Genomic DNA, 6,305 nt, shown 5'->3' with positions numbered 1-6,305 from the left:
AACGGTATAAGATTTATTGCCAAAAAGCATTGTTACCACAGAGAAATAATCAACCAAACACAAATATCCTTACTTTTTGTGCTAAGATTATTGAAGGTTAGCACATCCTGTCATCCACTACAGGGGCATGTCCCAGGTTTTTTGACTGGGTTGAACCAAGTATGTGTCTTGTGTATTCATGCTTGAGTTGACATTTTATCACCATATATAGTAATGATAGAGTACTTCTGCAACATGACTTAGTGTCTTGTGCAACTACGATACAGCGTACTTATGAAACTTATCTTTTAAAATGTACAACAACAAATTAAAGGAAGTCAGACAGTTGGAGGAAGACTGATAATTATGTCCCAAATGCATGCACCAAGATAGGAATGCACGGTCAACACCTCGCAGAGTATAAACTAAAGAATACGCTAAAGAGCTTCAGTTCTGGTAAAACAGTGTGAGTTGGACCCCAATGGCCTTATATTTGTAATAAAGGTTATCACTGGGAATCTCACTTGTATCGATGAAAGAATTTGTCTGATATGTGTGTTACAAAAAATACTTTTATACTATCATTACAGTATCACACCGCAAAAGAGTGGCATCAAACAAACATGAAATAAAGCTTTCATACTTGGCAAAGTCGACCAGTCTGAAGGTTTTCAATCAGACCTCAACAGGTGATTTCTCTGATCAACACTTCACTACTAGACTAGTCTAGTCTGTCTCTCCACAGCTCAAGTAATTAATAATTTCATAGGTGTGACTTCAAAACACACGTAGGATAGTCTAAAGCAACAGTAGTTCACTCAGCGTTGATATGTATGACCAGTTTAACCACATGATACCATATTTTTTGACATCATAGCAGTTTTATCACAGAAATCAGGATTATTTCTTGTTAAAAACTTCCTGTGTGATAAATCATCATATTAACATGTTTGTGACCATCATCCTGATTTTATTATGTTCAGAGGGACATCTGAAGCCATCTGGTCATATCTCATCTGATTTCTGTCTCATCCAATTAGGGGCTTGATGTGTTCTGCTCGATTGTGTCTGTTTGACCACAGTGACATTTGGATTCTCACATCTAAAAGGAAAACAACTGTAATAAATGATATAAACTGCTAACATTTACACAGATAGCAGATATGTATTTGGAGTAGTACATGATAATGTTACGCTTTGGTGATCATACACAACATATTAGTTCTGTTTTTACTGTAATCTATTACGATGTACAGGAGAAGAAAAAAAAAACAATGAGATAAATAAAGACTAAAGATAACAATGAAGGCAGCAATCATACTATTATTGTTACATTATTGGCACTAAAACTTAATAAAGCTAATATTAATAATATGAATATGCAAATCAAATAGACAGTGCAGACCTCTGACCTGTAGCTACAGCACCGACCTATACAACAATATCATTATTGTTACTATTATTTGAAACAAATAAACGGTGATCTCTGACCTGTATGCAGCACTGACCTCTGACCTGTATCCATCCTAACCTCGGTAATATAGGTATTATTATCAAATGGAGTCAATAAAATATCTTCTAGAAAATAAGTAAGCAAAACTTAATATAAATAAAATAAACTTAATAATAATTTACTATTATATGAATCAAAATGACAGTATAGACCTCTAACCTGCATCTACAGCAGTGACCTATGCCTTATATCTACAGCACTAACCTCTGTCCTATATCGGTCCTGTCCTCTGTAATGTAGTATTATTGACAAGTTGACTAAATTGAATCTTTATTAACTATCAAGTAAATGAAGAACAATATACTACGATGCACATGTCAAAAGTAACTCCTCCACACACTACAGAAGTGCTCATACACTGAAATGGACTATGTTGTTTGTGCTGCTGCTCTGGGCAAACTGAACAATGACCTCAAAACAAGACATCTGTATTCAGAGTCCTAAAGGCTGCTCTCACATCAGTACCAGATTATTATATGCCTTCAGGAACAGCTTCTGTTGGCCAGCCATTATAATTACAGCTATTCTAATGGACCAATAAGCCCTATAGTTATGGATTACAATTGTGAAGTTCAATTTGTGTGTCACATCTGATCACTTCTGTAACACAACACTAGCTCTAACTCTGATAACTGTTCATTATCTCGTTAACCAATCCAATATTATAGTATCTGACTCTAACTCTATTTGTTACCTTGAAGGCCATTTCTCTTGTCTTCACAAGTGGCCATTGTGATTGTGCTGCACACACAGGTGATACTGATTCCCTTTCTACAAGTAACGCTTTAATTTAGTCAACTTGCCAACACATCTTGAAGTCTTTCTCAGGACACAGGTGAATTAAAGTAATCTATTACTGAAAGTTAGCACATCCTCTCATCCACTGCACTGTCATGTCCTTTTTCGACTGACCCAAGTATGTGTATGTGTTGAAATAATTGTATTTTGTTCAAACTTCTGTATCATGCTCATGTTGACATTTTATCACCATATATAGATCTAGAGTACTACTTCTGCAAATTAACTTAGTGTCTTGTGCAACTATGATACTCTGTGCTTCTGAAACGTATTTTTTGATATGTACACGAACAAAGTAAGCAAGTTGATTTCTTCACTTATAATAAACACAATAATAAAAAAATAAATGAATAAATGAATTCATGAAAAGAGAAAATAGTAAAATACATTCAATTCGAAAATGGGACATATACTTGTGTAATTGTGTCTGTGACAACAATTATATTATTACTAATGGCAATATTGGAGAAATTAATTGAGGTAAAATATAGCTAAGTGATAGTAAAATGGGAAACTGTGCAACTGATACAGGTCTTAAAGGGACCGGCTGCTTATATGTATAATCAACATGGACCAACCTCCGTAAAGCCCCAAATACATTTACATACTAAATTTGGGTTTCTAGCTAATGAGAGTTTCAGCTGAGAGATATTAATTTCCTCAAGATCAATTTAGAGAAAGTGCAAAAGAGAGGAAAAAATATTGAGGTTAGAAAGTGTGATTTTGTTGCTTTCACAATGTGGGCACAATATAAGTGCAGTTTATTTAACACAGGTACTCAACCAATGTTCGGTATATTGTTAACAAATTATGGGCCACAGAGGAACTGCTGATTGTGGTTTTCTTTCAACTGACAGTTTCAATCTGAGAAAGTTAAAGCAATTGAAAGAGAAATTAAAACAGAAAGAAAGAGCAAGTCAGGAAGAGCATGATAAAATGTCCAACAGGAAACAGAAAAATGTTACATTTTCATACGACTGGAAGGTTTATGATTAGAAGTTAGTTGGTTGGTTAGAAGAGTCTACACACAGGAAAGGAACAACTAAGGCAGGGACAGTACTAACGTAAGTGTCTCAGTGTCTGAAGTCTGGAGCTGGACTCCGCTCCACCGAAACATCAACGAGCTGCACCTTGAAAGCCTCACCAGCACCAAGGAGCAGGTGGAGGAATTGTGCAGCCCTTGTATCCAGGGTTCTAAATTAACTTTTTTGATTACCAGCCAATTTGAAGCCAATCAGAATTTCCACTAGTCAAATTTCTTCTTCCAGTGAAAATAAGAGAGATTAAGATTAGATAAGAGAGATGAGTGCTGCTGAATGAATTATTTTTACATTTTGGATTTTATTAACACAATCCAAGTACAATACATACACATACAGTACATGCATACAACAAAAAAACCACATCAAATTTCTTCAGCACTCTCTGAACTTCATTTGTTCCATCTGAATCTTAGCCATCCTCAGTTCCTTCCATGTTCCATGTTTGCACACAACTCAGGCCTGCATGAGCTGCAAACTGTCAGCATCCAGATGTCAATGGGCTTTGGTTGCGAAAGTCTTTGATTGTCAGGTGAGCACAACTGGGTCAGAGAGGGTCTCACCTTTCAGGCGTGAGCGCCAGTCTTCTCGCCCCCAGACGTCTGTCCAACCAACCACCGCCGCATTTAGTTTAAGTTTAGGCTACTTTTTAATTTACTTTAGCTAGCTCCCTCCCTTCTTTTGATAGTTTCTGCTCCGTTCATTCATTCTTTTTCTTCTTCTTCTTCTTCTTCTTCTTCTTCTTCTTCTTCTTTGTGTTTTCAGTTTCCATGGTTTCTCGCGCTGGTTGGTTGCACTCCTGCGCGCAGCAATGGGCGTCTTATACGCTCATCACGTAGCATCACGACAGTGTTCATGGGACATGTAGTCAGTAGTGCCCAGGGAACGAGAACAGTAGAGCGGCTCTGACTGACATGATTGCCTCATGCATCACCGGCCAAACAAACAAAGTTTTTATTAACACCAAAATGATTTTTAACCCGCATTTGGCTGGTGTTAATTTAGAACCCTGCTTGTATCCACATCCTAATCCACTGCCCACAGGATGATGTCGGACCGCTACAAGCCATGCAACAATGATATGATGACTTACGTACATTAATGATAGTAAAAGTTGAGTTTTCTTTTCTGCATTTTTTTTTTTTTCTTAACCATATTTTGTAGTTATTTAGTGGCTCTCTTTGTGAGTCCTGAGTTTTAGAGCCTGGAGCATAATAATAACCATGAACCTTGAACCCTGACTGGGACAAAAGGTTGACTGGGTCAGAGGACTTCTGCAACATGACTTAACGTCTTGTGCAACTATGATACAGCATGCTTCTGCAACTTATATTTTGATGTACAACAACAAATTAAGGGAAGTGAGACAGTTGGAGGAAGACTGATAGCTATGTCCCAACTACATGCACCAACATAGGAAGGCACGGTCAACACCCTGCAGAGTATAAACTGCAACATACACTGAAGAGGCTCGGTTCTGATAAAACAGTGTAAGTTGGACCCCAATGGCATTATATTTGTAATAAAGGCTGTCAGTGGAAATAATTCATTTTATACAGTGAGGTTGAGTTTCCAAAAAGAGTCTCAGCTTTTTAGTCATAGACAATTTATGCAATCCCAATACTCTTTATGGACTCCAGTATGCAGAAATATTACACTATATGAAAGTACACACAAGGACACTAGGTGAAAATAACACATTTATACAGTATTCAAATAACTGTATTAGCATAAAGTAGGCATGTTCATAAAGGGGACATTAATGGGTGCCCACAGAACCTATTTACATTCAGATATCTTAAGCTCAGAGGACAAGGGCCCCTTTTGAAGTTGGGTGTGCCAGTTTAGTGGATAAATACAACAGACTATAGATAAAGTCTAATGGAGACGTTATATTAAACATTTTAAAGGTGCTAGGCCATTAAAAGCACAGTCTAATTTAGCCTAATTTTTAGCACTATTTAGCCCCTTCCTGACACAGTATCATGACCTAGTTGGTACCAATGGATGCGTTAGGTCATCTAGGTTCATCTGATACCAATATCTGCACTTTAAAACAGAGTCCCCTACAGCCTCTGAGAGACAGTGCAGAGAGGAAGAGGTTAGGATGATGAGGTGGTACCTTGGGTGGCCAATCAGAATCGCCCCCCTATGGACACGCCCCTGTCATAATCTGCTACATTTTCTGTATAAATTAGACTCCCTCCACAAACTTTTATCCATCTTTGTGGAAGACCTTCTGGTTTCCACTGTTTCATAAACACGAAGACGCCATTCGGAAGATTTGTGGGAGGTGGTGAGTTTTATCTTTCCTGCAAAGAAATGCTATAACCATGATCTAATCTACAATTCTTTATTTCTAGACATATTTGAACATTTCTCTGTAAATAATTTTTAATATCAACATGATGACTCCTTACCAGTCTTTCTCAGTTTTAAGTGCAAATTTTTATAATCAGAATTTTGAGAATAAAGTCAGAACTGTTAGACTCCCTTAAAATAGAACAATTTTGAGAGGTTATCTACGATATATTGTTAATTACTGTTAAGTTTGACGACAGAAGTAAAAGAAAATTTTAATTCTCAATATAAACTCAGAACTCATATAAATTATACAGCTACTTAATGCTGGTATTACAAGTATGAAAATCTAAGAGATTTATTTCAGTCCAGTATAACGCTCTGATATTAAAGAAAAACTGTTCAAATCCAATAAGAGCAAAATAGAGCGGCTAATGTATAAAGCATATACAAATAATGAATAAGTTACACCAGCACCCTCCAAACTCTTTCTACAAGAGAAGACAAGACAAATATTCAAATCTACATCTTCAGTCCAGAGTCAACTTAAGAAACTTAACTAAAGAAAATAAACTATATGTGTAACTGCAACCTAACTTAACTCTAATGATTGATTGTTTTTGTTCTCTCCTCTGACCCAGTGATACAGTGTTTGACGATGGTGTCACTGAAGA

The sequence above is a fragment of the Morone saxatilis genome, unplaced genomic scaffold, assembly GCF_004916995.1.
Source record: "Morone saxatilis isolate NCDOM2014 unplaced genomic scaffold, NCSU_SB_2.0 Contig4, whole genome shotgun sequence".
In the NCBI taxonomy this organism is placed as follows: Eukaryota; Metazoa; Chordata; class Actinopteri; family Moronidae; genus Morone; species Morone saxatilis.
The sequence above is the reverse complement of the archived record's forward strand: the minus strand, read 5'-3'. Positions refer to the sequence as shown.